Genomic DNA, 26,844 nt, shown 5'->3' on the forward strand with positions numbered 1-26,844 from the left:
TGGCAGCTAGAAATTTCCCTCCTGGTTTAATTTGCTTCTTTAGTTTTTGTCAAAAGCTCAAATGGTACAACACATCACAGGTGACTTTTCAACATTTGAGTCAACCTTGAAAATACGCAGATGGATGGATGTCAAGGTGAGACCTGACTTCAAGTTCCCATGAACGTGGTTTATATTTTAAACACTTTAAAAATAACTATGTATGTGGTGGTGTCAGGAGTCAGGCAGGTGGAAGGGTTTCTTCCGAGCTGCACGGGACGTTTGTCTCACCTCCCCTACAGAGATGGTGGCGCAGTCCAATCCCTTTTCCCTCCTCACTGGGTGCCCTTCTCCAACTCATGGATAGTCTGACACTTTCTGCACTCGTCCCTGCCGCTGGTGTCTGCTGGCACTTCCTGTCCTTCTTGCTTCCCGTCTTCCTTGTCTGTTCTGCCCCTTCCCTTCCATTTCTCCCGTATTTCTTAGCTTTATCACAAAAAGGCTTGGGCATCACAGCCATGGCCCACTCTTGAGATTGCATTTCTTGGCCAGCAAGCCCACCTGGCCTCATCATTTTGGCTGCAACTTCAAGGTCATCAGCCCGTCTTAGCTCTGTTCATCCCTAAGTTTTCTGTGGATAGGCTTTCTATTTGACAGAGTGCTTCTCTCAGCCCCCCTCTTAATTTCTTTATCTGACACTGTTTTTTGGGACCTAGAGGTTCCTGAGGGCCTGGGGCTTCCTCGTGCGTTGAGGTGGGCCCCATAGATTCTGCCGTCGAGAGAACTCAGACTAGCTCGCTCTGAGAAAGAATGTCAAGTGGTCAGCGTCTCACCAAGCAAAGGGCCTCTATATGATAATGGTCCACAGAGCTGTCAGGAGAACAAATGGGGTAATCTGGAGTGTGATTTCATCATTCTTCAATGCATTCTCAGTGCCAGGAAAAGTCATGAGTAGGATTCTCGTATTAACTCCTAAATTATGAACTTACTCACATTTGTGGATTAGACAAAGCCTCAACATCATTTTCATAGTGTGTGTGTGTGTGTGTGTGTGTGGTTTAATGTGTACAACTCGTCTGAACCCAGTTGCTCTGTGGTTTATCTTTTACTGAGAACTGCTTTTTTTCTTCCTTTTCTACGAAAATACTAGTTCTTAAAGTATGAAGTCTTTCTTGTGAGTTCATCAGCAGTGAGGGGTGTGGTGTGAGGACCTACATCGGTGATAATGAGATCCAACAATCACTGAATTCAGGCGATTTTGACACGAATCATATTGACTAAAATAATATTAAGCACTGATGCTGGTGACATTTGAATATTTGCCAGGAAGAATACCTGCATGGTAACAATTGGCTGCAAATGGAAGAGATTTGCATGTTTTATTGTTTTTACAGTTTTAACATACATTTTTATTGGAGAACCTGAAACCAACCTATATAGGGGAGGTTAGGGGAGAAAAAGTAACACAGAGAACCAGCAGGAATCGGCCTACCTGCCTGCCTCTGTCCTCCTCTGCTCCTAAGAATTTGGGTCACCTCTGGCTTCAGCACTTAGTCCTAATCACGAACAACACATGAGTTAGGAGAAAGGTGTATTCACAAATCTGAAATTTCTTTATCTTTTTCCTCTCTCACATTCCTTTCCTGCAGTCTCTTTCCTACTTTTTTATCCTTTGTGTAAAGGTAGCAACTTTTTTTTTTTGAGACAGAGTCTCGCTCTGTTGCCCGGGCTGGAGTACAGTGGTGCGATCTTGGCTCACTGCAACCTCTGCCTTCCGGGTTCAAGTGATTCTCCTGCCTCAGCCTCCCGAGTAACTGGGACTACAGGCATGCGCCACTGTGACTGGCTAATTTTTTATATTTTTAGTAGAGACAGGATTTCACCATGTTGGCCCGGCTGCTCTCGAACTCCTGACCTCGTGATCCGCCCGCCTGGATCTCCCAAAGTGCTGGGATTACAGTTGTGAGCCACCGCACCTGGCCAAGGTAGCAACTTTTATTTAAGAAAGCTTGGAATCCTGACCTAAGCCCCTGAGTTCCCATTGTGGTTTGTGGCCACCTATTGTGAGACTCACTCTCTACCCTTGGTTTTCTGATCTCTAAAATGAGACCGTCTACTTCATGTGGCTGTTAAATGCATCATAATTTCCTTCCTTACCTCCCTTCTTTAAAGGAAACTTGGAATTTTCAAAGCTACTAAATGGAGCTTTTTTGTGTGTTTTGTTGTTGTTGTTGTTGTTGTTGTTTGTTTGAGACGGAGTCTCGCTCTGTTGCCCAGGCTGGAGGGCAGTGGCATGCTCTCGGCTCACTGCAACCTCCACCTCCTGGGTTCAAGCAATTCTCTCCCGCCACAGCCTCCCGAGTAGATGGGATTACAGGTGCCCGCCACCACGCCCAGCTAATTTTTGTATTTTTAGTAGAGACGGGGTTTCACCGTGTTGGCCAGGATGGTCTCCTGACGTTGTGATTCGCCTACCTCAGCCTCCCAAAGTGCTGGGATTACAGGCGTGAGCCACCACACCTGACCTAAATGGAGTATTTTTAGGGCCACATGGTTAGAGGCAACTAAAAATGTCATATGCTACCATTGCATTTGTGAACACCATCCTCCCTGAGAGAAAAAAGGAGTCACATGATTGCATTTCTGGCAAAACCTGATTGCATTTTGATAAAACCTGTGCGGGGACCAGGACAGTCATCAATGATGTGTTCCCTGATTTTCATGACTGAAGAGCTTCACGCTGGTGCTGCCGCAGGGGACCTTTGCGTGGCATGGCTCCTCTGCACTGGCGTTAGCTGTGGTGAGACAGAGCTTGCAGCCACGGTAGGACAATGCCAAGTACAATGGTATTTGCCGTTCAGGAGCAAAAGAACTACATAGCAACAACACATACTATCGTCGAGTACCTATTTATTTCACTGTATGTGTCTGAAGGACTAAATCGAAGCCAGAGCCCCCCCATGCACCAAAATAAAATGCAGACAGTGGTGGGTTACCAAAATGACAGTGCACCTGCAAAGGGAAGTCAGTGAAGGTTTAAAGGTGAAGACTTACAAATATACAGGTAGCTTAAAACTGCAAATAAAAAAATGTCACATAGAGATTTTCATGAGCTCAGAAAACCAGGAGGAGATTTGAGTTGAGAGAAAACAAGGCCAGCCTCTCTCAAGTGGCAGATTTCTGCAGGCTTTGGAAAGATGGAAATAAATATGGCCAGGCGCGGTGGGTCACACCTGGAATCCCAGCACCTTGGGAAGCCGAGACAGGCAGGTCACTTGAGGTCAGGAGTTTGAGACCAGCCTGGCCAACACAGTGAAGCCCTGTCTCTACTGAAAATACAAAAATTAGCTGGGTGTAGTGATGCCCACCTGTAGTCCCAGCTACTCGGAAGACCGAGGTATGAGAATTGCTGGAACCCAGGAGGTGGAGGTTGCAGTGAGCCAAGATCACACCACTGCACTCCAGCCTGGGTGACAGAGTGAGACTCTGTCTCAAAAAAAAAAGAAAAAAAAGAAAAGAAAAAGATGTGAAGAAATAAAAGCTGCAAAAGGACAAATGGGCAGATTCAGGGTGGAAAGCAAGGACAGAGCAGCATTTGAGTGTGAGACTTGCTATTTGGGCTTGGGTGAAATGAAATAAAAGGGCTGGAGAAGTCAGAAATGGGTCAGAGAACAATGAGATGGTGAGTGGGGTCCAAAGTGTGGGTCGCCAGGACTGCCAGGAGGAGCCACATCTCCAGGGTAGGGCTAAGCTGCAAGCAACAAGCATTATTTAGCAGAGTCCTGCAGAAGTGAATGGAAAGATCTTTAAAAACCCTATGAATGGCAGTGGAAAAAAAAGAACTGAAAGGAAAGCAGAAGGCTTATGGGCTAGATAAGCTCATTCTCAGACATATGACTGAACTGAAACTCAGATAAAATATTATCTTTTCATCCAGCATCTTTCATTCGTTAGAAGTTCAGTTTCTTTATATTTCATTCATACAAGAGCAATGCAGATTTTTAAATTAATATATGTGCTCATAGATGTGGATAGAAACTCATTGCTGATTAGAATATTATGAATTAAGGAAATTTTAACAAAATATACTTGGAAAGTATAATATGGGATTGAAATTTGAAGCCAATGATAAGATTATAAAGACTCAGAGCTAATCTCTCATGCACTATTTTGTAAAGAATAAAATATTATTCTTCCTTGGGCCCGAAGTCCACACTAGCCCCCTCACTAAGATGATGACCACAGGGGTGAGCCCTGAGGTCTTCCACCCCCAAGGCCTCCACTAATCACCATCTGGACATTTGCTTTTCATCCCTTGTACTGCCTGTTCTCCATCTGAAAAGTCCAGACCCTTCCAGCACGTTCACTGCCCACAAGTGTACTTAGGACCCCCAAGTCCTAGAAAAAAGTTGCCTTTAACTTGGCTGCTCCTTTGGTCTGCCACTGTGTCTCCTCCCCATGTCTTCAGCTTCTTCAGGGTGGATCTTTTCTTCCTGACCACACAGCTTCACTCCCAACTGTCCCTACTGCCACCCTCCACCATGCCAGGGGCTCTTCTGTTCCCAGGTTTTTAAGGAAACACTGTCTTCGAGGGGATCATGCACCAATTTCAGCAGATGTCCAGTGCCATGACACTTTACTTTTCTGTAGCAGTTGGAAATGTCTCTCTTTTAACACTAGACCCTCTTGATCCTGTTACACGGCCTGATTCTTCCTTCTGTCTTGGTGACCAGTCGTCTCTGTCCAACATGCCAGCTTCTCTCTCTTCCCCTACTCAGGTAAATTCAGACATTTGCCCCAGCCTAGGTCTTAGCTTCCTCTCTCTGTTTCCTCTGTCTCAGAGATCTCCCATCTACTCTCTCTAATCCTTCCAGTTTTAATGCAGGTTGTTCCAAAAACCCTTATCTCCAGGACTGACACGTCTCCCATTTCCATCCTGTATGTCCATGCCACCTTGGAGAATCCCCCACCATTTCAAACCAAGCTCTGCCTCTCCTTCCCCCACTAACAATGTATTGAGTACAGTGTATTGGGTTGAGGATTTATACACTTCTCCCTAACATTGCCAGTTAGGAGACCACCTGCCAATGGGAACCACTAGTCCTGGCTCCCCACATCTTAGTCATCTTCAGTTCCATCATCTCACTTTCTTTTATTTCCATCTCACTTTCTTTGTATCCATACACTGACTAACACTTCATTTCCCCCACTTCCAAGCCTGTCCTCATGGCGTTCCTAGAAGTGACATAGGCAGACATCTACTAAACCCTTACTTGGTCTGTGTAGGTGGAGGAGTTCTAGGTGAAGGGAACAGAAGCCCAACTTGCACCCTGAAAACAGAGAGTCACGGCCCCTCAATCAATTCCCACACTTGCACCAATTTACCAACCCAGAAGCCCTTGAATGAAGAGGAGGCCGGGTCTCCTTGAGGAAGGACCCTACCACACTGCCAAGAATTAATACTGTTGCTCTTTCTCCCAGCCTTCCCCAAAGGGACCTATAGCTTTTTGCCAGGGTGACTATGCACTGGGGAAAAGGAAATAATCAGACCTTTTGGGGACTACTGGTGACTGGCTCTGAGCTGACACTAATTCCGAGAGACCCCAAACGTCACTGTGGTCCAGCAGTCAGAGCAGCGGCACGCGGAGGTCAGGTGATCTCTGGAGTTTTCACTCCATGTTTGCGTCCATCCCCACAGCACTTTGTTCAGGACAATGTGGCAGGGCCCACACTGCTCCAGTGGATTCCTGGAGGCTTGTACCTCCCAACCCCCAACCCAGAGCTGCCTACAGCCACAGTATTATTCAGTCCAAAGCACCTCTGTGGCAGTTATATTCCCTGGCTCTAAACTTCCACTGGTGCCCGGTTGTTAGGAACAATCCAGCTTTCCTTAGCCCAATAGTTAAAGCCCTTCACAAAGTCTCCTTCCCCTTTATTTCCAGTTTTCCTGGCTATAAATCCTCAACCCAATACACTGTACCCCACTGTCCCCAGCCCCCAGATACACCATCCCCCAACATGAAACACTTACCCTCCTCTCAGCTTTGCCTTTATCCACGCTGTTCCCTCTGCCTGGTATTTCTTTTTGGCTCCTTTCTCTGGATTTGTGTGGTGCCTGTTTTAGCACAAATAGACCATGTCCGCTTGTAAAATGTCTTTTCTTCACTTCAGCTGGTAACAGCCAGGGAAATGAGCAAAAAAGTGTGGATAGATTAATTCACCAGTGTCAGGGAACCGGGCGGGCGGGGGTGGGGGGTACGGTGCGGCGCAGGACATGTCTTTCTGTGGGTAGGTCGTTAACAATTTTCATAAACAAAAGATTGCCTTGTTTATACCTGTTCATCAGAGTCAGCATTTCTTAAATCTGTTTAAGGTGAAAGTGAGTGCTTTGTGTTTTAAAAATCATATGGGAAGCAGAGAAATAGGAAGTGTTCACTTTGTTTAATGTGGAAGTATATTCCATAACAGGTGGCCTCTCAACTTGCACAAATAAAACAAAATTGGTTGGCTAAAATCTATCAGAGAAGAAGAGGAAGTAATCGCCAGGTGGTAGGACCAGGAGCAGATGGGGACTATTTACTTAGATCCTCAATTCTTCTTGTTAAGTGTCCCTCTAATTAAGTACCTTTCCTTAGATGTTAAATAAACTTTCATATTTTTAAATAGCATTTTTTTAGAAAAGTGTATTCCCATGCTAGTTTCTCCTTCTTCCAATGTCAAGGGTAGAATAACCATATAGCATTAATAGAGTCTGTGTAAGCTTAAATAGTCCAAGTTTCCTTTCAGGCTTTTATTTGAAGTTTCCAAATTACACAGCTAAAATAAAAACAGCACAGAATTTAAATCGAGACCATTATATATCCCAGGGACTTCCCCCACCCCCATATTAAGTAAGGTAGTGTCGGCCCTGGTGGTCCGTGCGGACTCAGTACACTGGAGGCAGAAGTTCCAGGTGGACTGACTCCTGCCCCCACCCAGCCCTCTGGTGCTCCCAGGCGGTCTGGAACAATCAGACTCTGGTGCTCCCAGGCAGTCTGGAACAATCAGACTCCGGTGCTCCCGGGCAGTCTGGAACAATCAGACTCCGGTGCTCCCAGGCAGTCTGGAACAATCAGACTCCGGTGCTCCCAGGCAGTCTGGAACAATCAGACTCTGGTGCTCCCAGGCAGTCTGGAACAATCAGAGTTGCCCTTGGTCTTCAGGAAATACTGTAATTCCCTGTGCAATGTTAGCTCTTGACCGTCTTTGAGTTCTTTTTCTTAGACTTACAAGGCTCTGTTGCTGGTTTCCCTCTCACTCTTCTGACTACTACATTTCAACTCCCTTCAACAAACACTTATGAAGCATTTATATAGCACTTACTGAGGGCCACAGCCAGGTACAGTTTTGTGGATCTGTACACAAATGAATTAGATGAGCCGGTGCCCATCGGCCTTGGGGTTCACGGACCATGGCTCGCTCTGCCGGCATCCTGGGCTCCCTCCTGCCGCCTGCACCTGGAATGCTTGGCGGTCTCCGTGCCTCTTCTCCAGTTCTCTCCTCCGCCGTGCTCCTTTGGAAAGGCTTTTCTGTCATGGCTTCAGTCATAAAACTGTATTCCCAGTCCTATTTCCTCATCTGAGGTGAAGTGTGAAGTCTCCTCTTGTTTACTCCGAATTCAGCCAGCTCACCACGAGCCCTCTCTGCCTCTGTCAGCCTCTGTCAGCAGCTGTACAAGCTTCCCTTCTCCCCAGACCCCCACATCTGGAAACCGTCTTTGAGTCACCCTCCCCTTTTTACTGTGTGTCCAGGAATCCACTTTTGGGCTTCCTCTGACCAGCCTCTTCCTTCCTTCTTTTCCTCCTCCCCGCCCCACTGCCTCCACCTACTCTGGTCCCAAGGCCGTGCCCCTGCCCCAGCCCTCCCACTGTGCTCTTCCCACCCACACCAGAGTCCTCTTCTTTAAATCCTGTCCGATCAGTGTCACTCTCATTAAGTGACAGAGATGATGTCTCCACCTTTTATATTTCCAACAGCATCTAACCTAACACCTGGCACTTACTAGAGGCATCAACGATGCTTGTCGTTCTGTGTGGCGAAGGCACACCTGGATTCTGGATAGTCAGTCTCAGCTCTCCACCTTTGCTGCCTCACAGGGGCCCCAAATGTGGAGCGTCTCCCACTGTCCTTAATTAGGGAAATGCAGCCTCGCAGAAGACTGAAACTGATGAAAGCATTGGGAAATGGAACCTAGGAAAGTTAAAGAATTGGCATCATTTGATGTGAGAAAGAGAAGCGAAGAGAAGATGGTGAGAGATCCTAGGGAGAAGGCTACATGCCCCGTCTTTCTTGAGACAAGCGTGTGCACTTCCTTTGCTTCCACTCTTACTTATGTGCATCTTTGGAGGGACCTTTAATTATTTAACGCTTGGGTATTAGCCATGGTGCTTATCGTCTGCGTGTGAATCTGGACGTGGTCCCCAAGCTGTGTGGTGCTGTTTGTTAGTGCGGTCCAGGATGCACAGGGCTGAGATGGTGCTTCATGCACACTTACTGAGCACATCCCCCTGGGAGAGGTGTGGACACCACCGTGAAGGCAGCCCAGACCTCCTCCTTAAACGCCTGAACTTTCACGAGGATCAGACATGGAGACAAGAACTCTCGTAGAAGAGGGAGAGGCCTGAAGCACAGCAGGAAGGTACAAGTTCAAAGGAAGTGAAGATTTCCAGTGAGAGCTATCAGACTCTTGAAATGGACTACAGAGAAAGCCTGTGGTCTCCTCTTTCCTAGAAATGCTAAACTCATAACAGAAAACCTCTCCACCGTGGCTTGAGTGTCAACTTCTCTAGAGGCCTGGGGATGGGGCCGGGAGTTTTCTGCCTCTGTGTCCCCATGGTCCACTTACTTGGGTGGCTTAGTTTGCTTTGCTGGCAGGCGGTGGGAGCGGGGCTGCTTATTCCAACCACAGCAGTCAAATGTGTTACTTATGAGAAATAATCAAAGATCCTTCTTCTTTTCTTTTTCTAGACCCCCTCTAGTCAAATGTTGTTGTTTTTTTAAATAGAGGAGGTTGTTTTGCATTTTTCTTTTCGTAGCATTCAAATTTAGCTTTTGTATATACTCTCCCCAGTAGTTGAGAGTACATTCATGAGCCCAGATCATGAGGAATGCTCACCATTTTCCTGAAACATGGTGTGTGGAGGATGTGTACAGATAGAAGCTAGGCTGTTGAAGATCTTATTGAACACACCAGCGTTAACAACGGACACTGTTAGTGGGTCCGAATGTTTTTGTTTATTTTTTTGACTCAACAAACAGTTATTGAGCAAGGCTTTCTTCTGTGCCTGGCAAGATGCTTGCCACTTGCTGAAGAGACAAAGATGCATGAGATATGGTCCCTGCTTTTAAAGCACTTACAATCTAGCAGGGAAGATAACCGGGTGTACAAATAATCATATGTGTTACAAAGAAACGATTATTCCGGTTCAAAGGAAGGCTGTTCATGATGGAGGATGGTTGCATAGCAGAATTATAATCATCAGTTTGAAATTCAAGTTTTTCAAGCTTTGTCATTTCTATCTTGTATTAGCCTTATTTTTCCCTTTTTAAAAATAATTATTTGAATAGGTATTAGTCACATGGTTCCTATACTGAAACAGTTTAGAAAGGTGTTTATTGGTAAGTCTCGCTAGCACCTCCGACCCCATCCACCCAATTCACTACACGCTCCTCCATCAGAATAAGGAACCATTGTCTATTAATTTCTTGAGTATATATCCAGTGCCTGTCCATGCAAAATAACATATACACATGTTTTAAAATTTTTCCTTTCTTACACAAAAGTCAGCATACTGTTTGCCCTGTTAATTTAACAGTATATCTTGAGATCTTACCATGTAAGATCTTATCATGGTACATCTTGAGATGTACCATGTCAGTACATAGAATGCATCCTTTTCCTTTCTTCCTAGGTGGTATAATACTTCCTAGTATTGCATTGTTTTGGAGATATCAGAGTGTGCCAGTTATCAATTAGCTGCATAACAAATTACTGCATAACATAGTGGTTTAAAACAACAACTCTTTTATTAGTCATAATTCTATGGGTGAACTATTTGGCCTGGGATTTGCCAAGGGTTTTTTACTGCTGCTTTTGCCTGGATTTGTTCATATGGATGTGATTATTTGGGGCTAGATGGTCTAAGATGGCCTCACTAGCAGGTTGTTGGGAGAGTCTGACCTCAGTTGGAATACGTGCCTTGAGTAAACTAGCCCCAGCTGCTTCATATGGTGACTGGGTCCCACAAAAACAGAGAAAGGTTGGCCCCGCTGTGGAGGTTTCATTAAGCTTCTACTTGAATCCCATTGGTTAATGTTCCATTGGCAAAAGCAGGTCATGGGGCCAAGCCCAGAGTCAATATGGAAGGAATTTCAGGATGAGAAATTCATTAGATGTCATTATGTAACTGTTTACTACCCATGGAGTAATTAACCAGCCCCTGATGATGGACACCTGTTTATTTCCAGTCTTTTGGTATTGCAGATAATGCTCCAATAGATAATCTTGTATATAAGTCAGTTCATATGTGAGCAGGATAAGTACCAGAAGTAGTACCGACCCTGTGCTGGAAAGAGGGCAGATGCCTTCTCAATTATCTATCTATCCTATTTCTGTGGTGCTGTTTCTCTAGATATTTTAAGCTTGTGTTTTTCTGTCACTCGTGCAGGAGCTTTGAAAATGTGAAAAGACTTTAGATAGGAAATGCATATAAACTGAATTAATTAGAAACTCATTCCTAAAATAACAAAAAACATGAAAGCTAGAATAGAAATCAAATAATTTTGAGTAAAGTAACGTGTACATTATTTGAAGAAATACAAGTATGTCCGTTATAACAATGCTTTACATTTCTGTTGTGTTTACAGCATAGAAACATTTAGTTTGCTTTTAGTATCTCAATTCTCAGAACAATTCTATGAGTTGAAAGTATAATTGGCCCCATTGTGTGTGTGTGTGTGTGTGCGTGTGCATATATATGAATGTATTTAAAGGCTTAGAGAAGTCACCTAACTTGCCCTAACTAACAAGTAATAGCCGGAATATATACCCAGCCCCGTGACGATATACTTGACATCGTCCCATTAATCGCATCTTACTGGTGGGGACTTGTATCTTGTACCTGGCTTAGCTCCAGAAGATATACATTTGCTCAACTTGCTAATTGCTTTGCTAGTACAATCGCAGTCATATATGATATCATCTCAGGAGGCTGTTTTTAAAAATACGTAAGTAGTTAATTTCTCATTTCTGAATAGGTGGGGAACCTCCCTGAAGTTTTCTCTTGTTTGACACATGTCATTGGCATCCAGGTTGAGCGCTCTGTCTCCTGATCATAGCCTCTAGTAAATCTTGACGGAGGAATTCTCTTTAAGCCCAGGGTCTTGCTTTCAGACTTCAGAAAAGAGGAGTTTTTTTTAAAATAAAACCTTGTCTGGCCCTCCCGCAGTGGACGCAGAAGGTAGACTGTTTTCTTTCTTTTAATTCACACTCAGACGTTTTCGTAAGGGGCTTGGTCCTGGCAAAGTGGGCCTCACATACAAACCACCCACTTTCCTGAAGCGTGATTGATTAGCAAAGCTGTTCTGCTCAAGGGCAGCCTGTTTCCCCCAGCCTGGATGCTGACAGGTCCGACATGCACAGATTTTCAAGCAGGTCGCCAGTCCCTAGGCTGCAGGCTGCGGGCCAGGATGCTTGTTCTTGAGGGAGAAGAGAGGAGAAGGAATCCACTTCGGGGGCAAGAATTAAGTATATATTACAGAATTCCCAAGACACACCAGGGCAGGCCAACATAGTCCTTGTTTAGAGAGCCCCTGATGGTGGGTGTCAAGAAAACCACGGCTGCACAAGACGCACAGAGGGAAGGTGAATATAAAGATGTTTAGGCAAAGCCTGTGCATATGGTACTGATCCCCGTTTGTCTAAGAACCTCTAAACATCAAAGAGAGGCATACAGTTAAAGAAAGATAGAAATTTGATGCCTAATCAAAGTAGCCTATGATGGAAGTTTGGAAATACAGCCAAGCAATAACACTGTAAACAGAATGAGGTACAGATCATGTCTTTGCATGTTTGTCTCTGTGGCATCTAACAGCGTGTCTTTTACAAGTAGAATCTGCATAAATATATAGTTGCAAAATGTTAGAGCTGAAAATTATCTTAGAAACCGTCTTGTCCAGGCCTCACCATTTTCGGAATGAGTTAACAGAGGTACAGACAGGTTAGGTAAGTGGCCTCAGTTGTTCTGAGTCAGACCAGGTCTTCTAAACCTTAGTAAAGTAGTTGTCATAAAATTGTGCTGCCAGCATTCTAACAAATGTTATGTGAATGTAGGAATTTTTTTTTTTTTTTTTGAGACCGAGTCTTGCTCTGTCGCCCAGGCTGGAGTGCAGTGGCCCGATCTCGTCTCACTGCAACCTCTGCCTCCCGAGTTCAAGTGATTCTCCTGCCTCAGGCACCCAAGTAGCTGGGGTTACAGGTGTGCACCACAATGCCTGGCTAATTTTTGTATTTTTAGTAGAGACAGGGTTTCACCATGTTCGCCAGGCTGGTTGCAAACTACTGACCTCAAGTGATCCGCCTGCTTCGGCCTCCCCAAGTGCTGGGATTACAGGCATGAGCCACCGGGCCCAGCCAAAGGAATACATTTATTTCCTTTTTTTCATTATAGAATTTATTATTATTATTATTATTATTATTATACTTTAATTTCTGGGGTACATGTGCAGAACATGCAGTTTTGTTACATAGGTATACGCGTGCCATGGTGGTTTGCTGCACCCATCAACCCGTCACATACATTAGGTATTTCTCATAATGCTATCCCTCCCCTAGCCCCCCACACCCCAACAGGCCCCAGTGTGTGATGTTCTCCTCCCTATGTTCATGTTGTTCTCATTGTTCAACTCCTTCTTACTAGTGAGAACATGCGGTGTTAGGTTTTCTGTTCTTGTGATAGTTTGCTGAGAATGATGGTTTCCAGTTTCATCCATGTTCCTGCAAAGGACACGAACTCATCCTTTTTAATGGCTGCATTGTATTCCATGGTGTATATGTGCTACATTTTCTTTATCCAGTCTATTATTGATGGACATTTTGGTTGGTTCCAAGTCATTGCTATTGTGAATAGTGCCACAACAAACATACATGTGCATAAATCCTTCTACTATAAAGACACATTTATTTCCTTTTTAAAGAGATTTATTTAAGAGTCACTGGTTCCGTAAAATCATGGAAAGTCATCTCCTTAATTTACTTATATATTAACCAAAGGAGATTCCCCCAAAGTACCTTCTATTAGGGGCGGTGGGAAAAGGGAGGGTTATAAGGATGAATTGACTAGCGTCTTTTGAAAGACTTTCAGGAGTTTGGGTCTTAAGACATTTTGGCCATCTTACAGAAAGTCTTAAATGTCAGAATTGGGTGAAAAAAATTTAACTTTTCTCACAATAGTTGGTTATATACTCAAGGTGCAGATAGCTTGGTAGGGACAATTCAGCCTGCGGTTGAGAGTGGTCTCTATGTATACGTCAGTCAACTGGCTATCAGCGTAGCAGCAGGAGCAGAAATCGTCAAGACAGTGGACCCCCCAGCCTGTCACTTGACTTCTGCTCCGTAATGCTGTCTGCACATTGCCCATTTGATGCAGGGTATGCCTGGCTTTTTTCAAACATCCCGTGCCTGCTGGAGCTAAGGGTGCAGCAGATTCATTAGCTCCATAGGAATGCACCCCTTCATTCAAAGCTCAATTTGGCCCAGGCGCAGTGACTCATGCCTATATCTCAGCACTTTGGAAGGCTGAGGTGGGAGGATCACTTGAGTCCAGGAGTTCAAGACCAGCCTAGGCAACCTGGCGAGACCCCATCTCTATAAAAATATTAAAAAATTAACCAGGCGTGCTGGCACACACCTGTGGTCCCAGCTATTTGGGAAACTGAGGTGGGAGAATCACTTTTTCCCAGGAGTTGATGAGTTTTCTCCCACCCATGCTGAGCTGTGGTTGTACCACTGCACTCCAGCCTGAGTGATAGAGCAAGACCCTGGCTCTAAAAGAAAACAAAACAAAAAATAAAGCTTGATTTGTTTTCCCATCCCATGGCCCACTGCCAACTCTATCATTTTTGGCTCTTGACTGTCTTATACCTGGGAGTATAGGGAGAAACTTTTGCCAGTCCCTTCAAAGATGGCTTTGACAATCTGTTGTCATGAATAAATTTGGACACCTGACAAAAGAGTGTCTAGAATCTTCCTTTCCTTTACAAAGTGTAAGGGGTCAGATGTATTGCCCCTTTTGGGATATAAATCAATTATTTTTCTGCCAGCCACTGGGAACATTTTAGAAGCCCATTTATTACTATCTGCAATGGTACCTCATATTTGGTTTCCTGTGTCATAAAGAAAAACCTGCAAATACCTAAAAGTAAAGATTCCAGTGAAATGGGGGTTCTGCTTCACTCTGTTTGGTGTGGGAGGCTGTGTAAGTCTAACTCTAAGAATACCGGTAGTGGTATCTATCTTCATTCTAAGAACCGAGGGAGGCGAGGTTTGTGCAGAATTAAATCACCCTGTCATATCTGTGAGGCTTCCTGCAGAACGAAGGCAAATAAACCCAAACAAACAAAACAGGAACACGTCGGAAACAGTCAGAGGTATACGTCTGGAACTAAGGTTACGAGCTGAGCCTTGAAAAGTTAATGAGAGACCGGCTTGCTTGAAAAGATCCTTCGTGTGTGTGTGTGTGTGTGTGTGCGCGTTGTTTTGTTTGTTATGGTTTTGGTCCGTGCTACTGTATTTACCCCATGTGTGGTGGTTGGAAATGTCAGGGTTTCTTGATTGAAAAAGGAAATAAGAGATTATGCCACTCACAGCACAGAAGTGGGATGAGCCCCACTATGGTGTACATGTGTGCGTCTGTGTGTTTATGTCTGTGTCATCTCCATGTGTTTCTGTGCATATGTAGTGTGTCTGTGTGTCTGTAACTGTGTGTATGTCTGTGTACATGTGTCTGCGTGTATGTGTGTGTCTCTGTGTATGTGTCTGTGCATGTGTTGTATGTGTGTCTGTGTTGTGTCTGTGTGTATCTGTGTATGTGTTGTATGGGATCTGTGTGTGTGTCTGGGTCTGTGCATGTGTCTGTGTGTTGTGTGTGTCTCTGTGTCTGTGTATGCATGTGTCTCTGTGTGTGTTGTCTGTGTGCGTCTCTGTGTGTGTGCCTATGTTGTGTAGTGTTTGCATGTTTATGGCAGTGTGTGTGTGTTGTGTGTGTCTGTGCATGTCTGTGTGTGTCTGTGCATGTCTGTGTGTGTTGTGTGTGTGTGTCTGTGTCTGTGTGCCTGTGTGTCTTTGTGTGTCTGTGTGTGTTGTGTGTGTGCATTTGTCTGGGTGTCTCTGTGTGCATGTGTTGTGTAGTGTGTGTGTGTATCTGTGTGTTGTGTGTGTCTGTGTGTGTGTATCTGTGTGTTGTGTGTGTCTGTGTATGTGTCTGTTTGTGTGATGTGTGTGGTGTGTGTGTCTGCATCTCTGTGTCTGTGTGCCTCTGCATGGGTCTGTGTGCGTGTTGTGTGTATGCATTTGTCTGTGTGCCTCTATGTGTGCATGTGTTGTGTGGGTGTGTTTCTTTGTGTGTGTGTGTCTCTGTGTCAGTGTGTGTCTGTGTGTCTCTGTGTCAGTGTGTATCTGTGTGTGTCTCTGTGTCTGTGTGTGTCTATGTGTGTCTGTCTCTGTGTCTGTGTGTCAGTGTGTGTCTGTGTGTGTGTCTCTGTGTCTATGTGTGTCTGTGTGTCAGTGTGTGTCTGTGTGTGTATCTCTGTGTCTGTGTATGTCTGTGTGTGTGTGTCTCTATATCTTTGTGTGTACAGGGGCATCGCATAGTCATGCAAAACCATCTTCCTTCAACTCACAGTTCTTTCCTTCCTCAACCGGAAGCCACTCTTTGTTGTGAAAACAAATAAACTACTTCTTACAAAAGAAAGACCAAATAACCTGAAAAGCTCAAATAAAATCCACCTTATGATACAATATTAAAAAAACAGAAATTTTCAATGGAGAAAATCCCACACCAGACTGAGGAAGACAGAGCAGTTTAACTGGAGTCTCTGTTTGTTTTGTATTTCTTTTCTACTCTCCACTCCCATTTGCCAACAAAACTATGCTCTCTCACAGGGGACGGGTTCACCCCTCAATGTCTGACTCTAACATGCTTTTCATTTGAATTCAAAATATTTGGTGACGATTGGCAAAGAATGAGGATGGGAAATTGAATATTACATCATCTTATGAAAGCTTCCTCCTCCCTCACTTCCTTCTTCCTTTCTTCCTCCTTTCTCTCCCTTTTTCCCTCCCTCCTTTCCTTTCTCCCTTCCCTTTTCTGTTCCTGTTGTGACCGTTCCCCTGATTGAGCAGATGTGGACATGGGGGAGCCAACTGTAGGAGTGACTGGCGCCTCACAGACACCGTCCTCTGAGGTAGCTGTCACCAGAGGATTGTCACTGAAAGTGCAAGAAGAGTTTGGCATTTGATTGCATTCTGCACAATTCAAGCAGGACAAATTGCTGCAGAAGATGACACCAGAAATAGCCACCACGTAGTGGGTTCTCACCACATGACAGACAACGGTGCTGCTGTAAGCTTGTGACTTGCACCGGCTGAGCCCTGAACACCTCTAGCTGGTACGAGCATTTGCTCTGTTTTCAGACCAGGAGACAGCAGCTCAAAGAAAGTGAACGATCTGTCAGTGGTCACACAGCTAGGAAGTGGCAGGGGGGGCTTAGCTGGGTTGGACTCTGAAGGTCATGCAGCATCCTTACACAGACCCAAGCCCTTCAAATCGATTTCTACCCATGTGTGTTTGGCAGCCACATGTCAACAAGCCATAACTTTCTTACCTATTTCAGGAAAACATTATTTTCTCTCACCTGTGTTTATCATCATCCTATTTCTGTTTCAAGAAATCAAAACGTGAAGAAGATAGATTTGAAGAAGACCTTTTTTGGCTACTTCTGATGGTGAGAATGCAGTTAGGAAGATGGAGTTCAGATGCTAAAATATTGGAATTTCTGATGCATATTCATGGTTAGAGGGAGATTCAGTTGCACTGCAGAGTTAAGAAATCTAAGAAATATAGGAAATTCAAGCTGAGAAAAACCCATAACTATGATGCTTCCAGGTGCAGGAAACTTCAGGTCCTTCTGCGCCCAGCCTTCCTGGAAAGCTTTTATTAAAAAAAGTTTTTAAAAATTTTATTTAGTTATTTTTTAATTGACAACCAAAAATTGTGTATAAAGGCTTTTGTATTTTATCCCGTATGATAAAGGGCTGCACGGTTCTTTCTTGCTGCCTGAGTTAAGTGAGTATATTAACAGCACGCAGCGTTCAGTTTTCATTAATTTTCAATAGGCTCATTTGCCTTTGATCCTTTTATTTCAAAGCCAAAAAAAAAGACCATATATAGAGAGAAATGATTGCATTATAGCTCTTCCTTCAATATGAGTCGCTCAATCTCTAATGGCTTCTTTCCATCGAGAAGAAGGTTTTAGTAACCAAGTGACTAAGTTACCTAGCTAAACTCCCCCCTCCTTCTTTATCAATACTTAATTAGTATTGATGCTTTTCTTGGCTAAATCTCATTTCAGAGCCTGCGTAAATGAACTTTTTCCATAAATGAACCTTTTAAAGTGTGTATTTGAAATATCTTTAGGCCTAAGAAAATAGTTTTTAAACAAGTTATGCATTGATTTCCTCTTACTCTGAAATATTTCTCAAGTGATTTTTCCTGAAAGATTCTTTGTGGTTCATTGAACACAAAAAACAAACCGTGTACCAGGTCTGGTAGAGGTTACAGGGATACAGGTAACTTGGCATTTGTTCCCAAGGAGCTTAGGTCTCCAAGAGGAAATAAGACACTTCGACAAATAGCCACAAGGTAAAACACAGAATTGTCCAGTGCTGTAATTTAACTGCTGATTCCTCTGTACCTAAAAGCTGGCTAAATTATAGTTTTATTGAATGCTAACAAACTCTTATTCCCCTCCTGCATGGAATTTTAAAAACCTTTTATTTTCTTTGGGCTATAATTATGGTGACCACATTTTCCATAGCAAAAATTAAGACACATCGTCTGACAAAGGATTCTTGTGCCACTTCTAGGTGTGAGACCACCCATACTTAGACTTTTTTAAAAGCAGGCTTTTTTAGGCAGGCCCTATAAAAATAGAGGTTTGTTAAATAGGTGTGTTTTTAGACTTTTCATTAAAAGCCTACAATACAAACAGTATTTTATTTTGTTTCTGAATCAACATGTTATATCCTAAAGCACTATTTTACAGCCTAAGGGTATGTGTTAGTCTATTCATAAAAACATACTGCTGCATAGAGTAATAATACCTGCCATTATCTAGGTGTAATAAAAAGGTCCCAAGTGGTCCTCTCCAGGACTTTAATTTTCCTTTTGAAGATAAAGCTCCTTCTTTCACTTTCATGGTTCAAGATTTTTGAACCTTGCAAGTGATTGCTATTGAAGCGTGCCAGATGTGAGCACTTTAAAAGAAGGTGAAGGAGTGACTTTTTCTCCCTTATTGTCTCCCCCTACTACCATCTGTGGTTTCTACACATGTAACTTTTCCAAAACAGCAAGGCATGGGAAGGGATACCAGCCAGGGCCGCCACAGTCCAGGCACGGGACTTCTGAAGTGAGGAGATAGAGGTGAAAGAGGTCTGTATTGATAAATGACAGATGATGAAACCAAGGCCTGCTGGACCAAGATTCAATGACTTACCCAAAGCCACACAGCTTGTTGGTGGCAGAGTTAGCTCCAATCCCCAGCTTTCTGAGCAAGGGAGGTTTCTATCCCCACTATGATGTTTTCTTGGTGTTCTGGGGTCACTCTGGTCGATTTCCATCCACTGTGATGTTGGGTACGCCCCCTCCATGTGGCTACATAATTCTAGAATCATAATTCTATAATGATATATCACCGCGCTATCATGGGAAAATAAGCTGGAAGACCTGGAGAGGTGATGCCTGCCACTGATGGCTCTTCTATAGAGGTGACCTTGCAGGTTACCAGGGCTTCCCCAGGCTGACTCTCAGATGGCCTGAAGCTGAGTCCAAGGCAAGCCTTATACACCATGGTTCCTGCTCTCCTGGGTATTTACTGACCTACTGCTGATCCAGGAGCCCTTGGGATCAGACTTTTCCCATTAATGCTTTGTTTATGGTTAAAATATCACAGAGTTTAGTGGGACCACTGCTCTCTTTATTAGATGGTTTTTATACTTAATTATTTTGTAACATGGCTACACTTGTAAGTTATCTGCTGATTTTTTTGTAGTTCATAAGCATAATGATTGGGTATTCACAGTCATATGTGAGATGTGCCAACCTCAATCTCTATGCTATAGTATAAAGTATACTGTAATAATCACTATATTATTACAGCCTGGCCAACATGGCGAAATCCCGTCTCTACTAAAAATACAAAAATTAGTTGGGCGTGATAGTGCACGCCTGTAATCCCAGCTACTAGGGAGACTGAGGCAGGAGAACTGCTTGAATCCTGTGGGGCAGAGGTTGCAGTGAGCCGAGATTGTGCCACTGCACTCCAGCCTGGACGATAGAGTGAGACTCCATCTCAAAAAAAAGAAAAAAAATTTAAAAATGTATCTCTTCCATTAAAAACATATCCAATAATTCTGCTAAGATATTTGACTAACCTTCACATTCAGCCTTATTCCAGTGTAACTTCCCGTTCATTCATTTCATTCAAAGGCTATTTATTGAGCACCTACCATCTGGCAGACACTGTTCTGCTTCAACATCAAACAAATAGACAAAAATTCTAGCCTGTTTGTGGTTTATATGGGATTGGATGGTGCTAACAACTGTACCAAAAAATAAAAACTATTAGCTTGCCAAAAATTTGGATTACCGTGGGAGCAGAGAGCTAAAGGAAAAGGGAGCTCATATGTACTGAATATCAGTGACTATGTCATGTGCTGTGTTGTGTGGTTTATCTCATTTAATCATCACAGCAGCCCTGTGAAAGATGAATATGATTATTTTTATTTTTTACAGATGAAGAACCAAGATTTAGCAATATAATATATCTTGCTTAAGGTCATACTAGTGAGGAAATAAATCTACATCAGTCTTTTCAATACCATACTACATGTGATGATATCATTTTAGAACCATATGTTTGATATATGGACCACCGTACTGAAACTGAAACCTCAGGGCACATTTTTGCCCACTAATAATATATATCAGGGAATGTCATTTCACAGATGAGTGAATACGGAAAATGTGGTGTGTATGTGTGTATGTGTGTGTATATATGTATGTGTGTGTATATATATATATACATTATTTGGTAACATGGCTGCACTTGTAAGTTATCTGCGGATTTTTTGTAGTTCATAAGCATAATGATTGGGTATTCACAGTCATATGTGAGTCAGATGTGCCAACCTCAATCTCTATGCTATAGTATAGAGTATACTATAATAATCACTATATTATTACAGCCTGGCCAACATGGTGAAATCCTGTCTCTACTAAAAATACAAAAATTAGCTGAGCGTGGTAGCACACGCCTGTAATCCCAGCTACTAGGGAGACTGAGGCAGGAGAATTGCTTGAATCCTGTGGGGCAGAGGTTGCATATATATATATATATATATACATACACACACACACATACATATTACTCCACCTTAAGAATATTTTCATATGCAACTACATGGATGATTCTTGAGGACGTCATGCTCAGTGAAATAAACCAGTCACAGAAGGACAAATACTGCGTGATTCCACTTATATGAGTATCCGCAGTAGCCAAATTCACAGAAGCCGAGAACACAGTGGTGGTTGCCAGGGACTAGGGGAAGAGAGAAATGGGGAGTTGCTCTTCAACAGGAATAAAGAATAAGCAAATCTCATGTTAAGTGTTCTTAACACACACACTCACACACACGCACACACAAACATCACTTTAATAGACTTGTTTAAAACATCATTTGAAATGTAGTTGTTAAGTTCATGTTCTCCTTATCATTTTTGTAGATTTATCTACATTTCTGAATAGCAGTAATCACTATAATACACTCTAGTTTCATAACAAGCATCTTCCATGGAATACCTTACCCCAGATTAGCAATTTGATGACCACAGTAACATGTGCTTCTCAGATAACACATGACCTTTCATTTGGCTGAGAACTTAGTGGTTGACTTTGCTAAAAATAGGTCTTTAATGGTTGAGTGTGACATTTCATCACGGGGTGTTATTTGGGATTTTTTCTCTTCATACATGAAACAAGTATGGCTGTAGAATTGATTACCCTTGTTTCCTTGATGAAACGCATTCAGAATTTCAAAGATTTTGGAAAATTTTTTGGCCAAAATTAGTTACACGGAAGTATGGAATCTGTCAGTGCTTGGGGACAAAACCCTTCCATGTATTGAAAACACAGAAGTAGACAGGGAAGCATTTCTGGAGGGGAGTGAGAAGCTGGATTAAGTCTGGTTGCTGGGGCAAGGGTGAAGGAGGAGAGCTTGCTGATGTAGGTCTTGACCAGGTTGGAGCTGATGCAATGGCAGGTACTGTGGCCGTGGTATCCCCTGGTGATGTCATTCCAAGGAGCCAGCTGCCATCAGTGCTTTCCAGAGCCTGGCTCTTTGGGTGAGGGGCACAAAGGGATAGACGTGCACCTCAGGACACCTGCCATCTTGTTGGCCGTCTCTCTAGTTTGGGGTCTTTGCAGAAGAGTTGTATGGGCCATGCTTTTTAGCTTGTCTTATCACTCCAAATACTTCCTGTCATCCTAGATTAATATCCAGGCTCTCGATCCGATTTCCAGAATCTTACATTGCCTTCACACTGATTCTCAAGCCTCAGCTCTCACCAGTTGCACACTCCCCCATTGCTCGTGGGCCACTCGAACTGACTTCCTGATCCTCCAAACACAACAGGTTGCTCCCTCCTTGGGATATTCCACTACTTGTGACTTCTGCCTACATTGTACTGCCCCTAACTTTCCCAGGGCTGGCTCTTTCTTGCCTTTCAAATCTCAGCTTAAAAGTCACTTCCTTCGAGAGGCCCCTCCGGAACACCCAATCATTCCCTCTCCTATCACCCTACTTTAATTCTCTGAATATTTCTATACAGTCAACGCTGTGCTTGTTTATTCTTTCAGATCCATGAAAGCATGGACCATGCCTGTCATAGTTCTGACAATGCTCCTAAGCCCTAGCTGAGCACCCTGCACGTAGTAGTTCAATGAGTAGTTTGTCAAATGAAGGAAGGAGGCACTCAGGCTGTAGATGATTTAAATGTAACAAACGTATTTGTAGGTTATTTTTTAATAATGCAAAAGAAATGAAGACTAGGCCAATTTTCTTTTTTAATTTCATATTTCAGCCTCAACACTTAGCTATTTCTGATTGGTCAGAGATTAATCACATACAACAGTCTGTCCTGAGGGGATTCAAATGCACTGCTTTTCCCAATGATTTGCAAATGCACCAGCCTAAAACCTACTCTCTGGCAGAGATTTCAGAATCTCCACTTAACACATCAGAAACTTTTGGGGCTTATTCTGAACTCCAAGCCTGGCTTAACTTCTTCAGTAAGTAGCTGCTTATGCATGGTTGCCCGCAATGAGTGATTTCACCAGAAACCCACCTCAGCTACTTAAAGTGTGATGTATTTCAGACACACACAGTGTTTTTTCATATGAGTAGGTTAGTGACACTATTGAATACAAATGACCTGTTTTTGAATGTACTGGAATCTCACAAAGTTTTTTCTGCCTCAAAAGTGGAATTCAGTTGAAGGTGGGTCTGTCCTTAGAAGACCAAGTTATTATAGTTGCTAAAATAAAAATAAATAAAATAAAGACTTCAAAAAACAACAGATGCTGGCAAGGCTGTGGAGGAATAGGAATGCTTTTACACTGTTGGTGGGAATGTAAATTAGCTGAACCATTGTGGAAGATAGTATAGCAATTCCTCAAGGATCTAGAACCAGAAACACCATTTCAGCCATCAGTCCCATTACTGGGTATATACCCAAAGGAATATAATCATTCTATTATAAAGATACATGCACATGTATGTTTATTGCAGTACTATTCACAATCGCGAAGACATGGAGCCAACCCAAATGCCCATCAATGATAGACTGGAAAAAGAAAATGTGGTACATGTACATCATGGAATACTATGCAGCCATAAAAAGGAATAAGATCATGTCCTTTGCAGGGACATAGGTGAAGCTAGAAACCATCATCCTCAGCAAACTAACACAGGAACAGAAAACCAAACACTGCATGTTCTCACTTGTAAGTGGGAGGTGAACAATGAGAACACATGGACACAGGGAGGGGAACAACACACTGGGGCCTGTTGAGGGTGGGCGAGGGGAGGGAGAGTATTAGGACAAATAGCTAATGCAAGAGGGGCTTAATACCTAGATGATGGGTTGATAGGTGCAGCAAACCACCATGGCACACGTTTACCTGTGTCACAAACCTGTACATTGTGTACATGTATCCCAGAACTTAAAGTAAAATTTAAAAAAATAAATAAATAAAGTAAAATAAGACTTTCACTTACTGGGGCAGGCCCATGGTTTCTAGGCTTGAGAAGTCTCCAGGGGCTTGACCCTCAGGAGGGGAGAATCCCTTCTTCCCTTGCAGGGAGCATGGGGTGGGTGGCAGTTGTGTGAAAGTGAAAGTGAAAAGTTGTGTGAAAGTGAAACGTGGACTTTAAATGTTGACGTATATCTCACAATACTATTGGTGTCCAGCTTCTGATACTTCATGGGACATTCCTTTGTACTTGGGATCTAACCTTATTAATCCCCAAGAGAGAAGATGTAGATTAAGTTTCAAAAACCTGACCTTAGAAAAGATTTTTTCAATAAAGAATGGGCTATCATTTGTATTCGCAAATCACAGAGAATGTCCTGTGGCATGGAATCATTTTGTCAAGCTCTGCATTCCAATCCAATTCTTTATTTGCTCTCATCTCAGGGTGGTAATTGTTAATTTGGAGATTATTATTTAGGGTGGATTCAACAGTCTTACATGGGATTCTTTTTAGGGAGAATGATGGGAAATTACTCTTTTTCACATTTTTTTATCCTGGGAGAGGGGGCCTCTATTCTTTCGCTCAGTGTGACAGTGAGAGCGAAGTGAAGAAAAGATTTATGATGCCAAGATCAGGGCTGAGTAATATGGTAAATCCCAGTTTATCTTAAGTGCAGTAAACCCCCAGGCAGCTAGAAGAGTGACGTATTCCAGTTAGTTCAACATTCTATTTAATCTGGGAATACCCAATAGGCCACTTTTCCACGACAGATTTTTATAGAATTCAAATACGACAAAATATACTTGACACCGCAACTATACTGAACACATATTTATCTCTTCTAATGACTTAGAAGACACTTAAAGATCTCACCAAGCCTCAGAGTCACACGGAGAACATCAGTTATCTCAGAAACGGCTGTTAATAGGGATTTCTGGCTGATAGTGGGATGACCTGTTTTTGCTGATTGAAAGCAGCACTTCATTGGATGCGGTGGGTGGGGGGTGGGACACCAGTTCTTGTTTTCCCAGGTATAATTCGGCAATCTGGGGGGCTTCCTCAAAAATACGTAGACCCTAAAATAGGTAATGTATGAAAAGCCCCCTAATGCTGAGCCTAACGCAGAAAAACATTCAGTACATACAAGATGACTTGACTCAGTTTATCTATGACTGGTTTGGTTTACTTTTACTTTTCTCTTTTAGGGGTGGGGCAGCTCTTCCTATATAGTTAAGAGCCCTTCAACTAGAGGAACTTGATATACCTAACCTAGGACAAGCAGGAACTTTTTGACCTCCAGCGTTGTTTGTGTTTTTAGACTAAGCAACAACAGAAGGTAACTACAAGGAACTATCATGAATTATGGCTAAATGCTGAATGGTGACCCTTTAAATCAGTTATTAGTATGACTGGATTGTACCTGCTGCCCTGGGACAAGCCTAGACAGAGAGAGTTGGGAGAAGCAAGTGTAAAAAAGCCTAGGTTGTTTTTCTTTATCTTTTTCTTTTTTTTTTTATATGCTGTTAATGATAGGGTAAATTCTTGTAAAGTTTTTGGAGAGCACTTGGACCTTAATTTTGAAAATGCTAAGTTTACACAGCCTTTGACTTGGTAATTTCACTTCTACAAGTTTTTTCTACCTATGTGTAAGGATGTCTATTACAGCATTATGTATTTTAATTTTGCAGCAAAAAAAAAAAAAAAAAACAAAACCTTGAGGAAAAAAGAAATGTCTGTGTAGGGGACTGGCTAAATTGGTAAATTGATATTATGAAATAAAATGCTGCTATTAAGAAAGGTGATGGATATATATGAACTCACATTTTAAAATGTCTGAGATTTATTGTAGAGGGAAAAAGTGGAAGTCTGTATGGATAATATGATTTTATTGATGAGAAAAAAATTAGATACATATACAAATGCATGTATATTCATAGCATTTTCTGGAAGGATATATAATATACCTTTCAGCTAATATATAATTTAAGGATTATGAGTATTATAATTGAAATTAATATTATTACAAATTAATACAAATTAAGATTTGTTGATATATACATAGTATTATGGTAAAATGAGTATAATTAAATTATTCAAAAGTTTGCTTTCTTACATTTGTTAAATATTTACCAGTTTATGTTCTAATTTGCTTATTCCAATCTTTATTTCTATCACCTATATAATTAAACTCCAATTCAGTTTAAGGCCGTTCATAATTTCCAAACTGATTATTTTACTGTTTCTTCAGTAGTGTTGAAGATAATGGTGATGGCACTAGTTGTCCCTTATTGAACCCCTATGATGTGCTAAACACTTGTACTTATATTTTCTCTAAACCTCCAAAATTGTTGAAAGTTGATGAGGAAGCAGAGGCCCTGCCATCTTAAGGAACTTGCTAAAGCCATGCAGCCAGCAAGTCAGTTTCAGAGCTAGCACTGAAACTCAGGTCTAACGCCAAAGACTGTACTATTTCCATATGTCATTCTGCCTTAGATATGGTGCTAGTGAATTCATTTTTCAGACAGTCTCTTTGTGGGTAAGACAGATAGCTGCTTAAAAAGAGATAGAAAACATGCTTTGGATTGTTATGGCTTGCTAGCATTTTCCACTCACCATTGTTATTAATTATTCTGTGTTTCCCATTTGCCTTAACTTTGATCGTATACTTACAAAGTTTATGGAAACTGCCCAAGTGCATTCGATTCTGCTGATATTTCCATGGTCTGAACGCCAGCCCTATGAGCAGGGGCCAAGTGGAGCATGCCATCTGAAGACTGCTCCAGCTTTCAGGGCTGGACCTAATTCAAATGGGAATGCCATACCATTGTTTATTTTAATGAGATAAAGAGCAAAGAAAAATAAAAAAGCAAAATCTGCATTTGAAAACATTCAAGTAACATAATCTGTATTAGTCGAACTAATTCTAAGCCTGGCCTGGTTTCGATTTTAGAGATTTCCACAGCTCCACGGGTACCCCCAGGGTGGCCACGTAGAGGTAACAACAACAATACTAGGAAGACCCTTCCAAGCCTCTGCCTCCGTTTCTTGCTTTTCTGACACCCTTCACCTGTTCTTTATTCAGCTATTTACTGGGGCATGGTCTTTATCTGAAGTTTTTCCTGGTATTTTCAACCCATTAGGATAAGTGGGGTGGGTGTAGGGGGCTGTGCCCACAAAACAGACATCCAATTCGGTTTTAGGAAAGGCTTTTTAGAGGAAATGATAGCTACACGGAGTCC

At 42.6% G+C, this 26,844-nt stretch overlaps 1 protein-coding gene and 1 pseudogene across 1 annotated transcript in view; both read left to right on the forward strand.

Moving 5' to 3' along the window:
* The window catches only part of BCL2 (BCL2 apoptosis regulator), a 195,166-nt gene that overhangs the window by 104,755 nt on the left and 63,567 nt on the right, over positions 1–26,844 (forward strand). The window lies entirely within an intron of this gene.
* LOC116470115 (small nucleolar RNA U13) lies at positions 19,333–19,408 on the forward strand (annotated as a pseudogene).

This window comes from Hylobates moloch, unplaced genomic scaffold, assembly GCF_009828535.3.
Source record: "Hylobates moloch isolate HMO894 unplaced genomic scaffold, HMol_V3 SCAFFOLD_5, whole genome shotgun sequence".
In the NCBI taxonomy this organism is placed as follows: Eukaryota; Metazoa; Chordata; class Mammalia; order Primates; family Hylobatidae; genus Hylobates; species Hylobates moloch.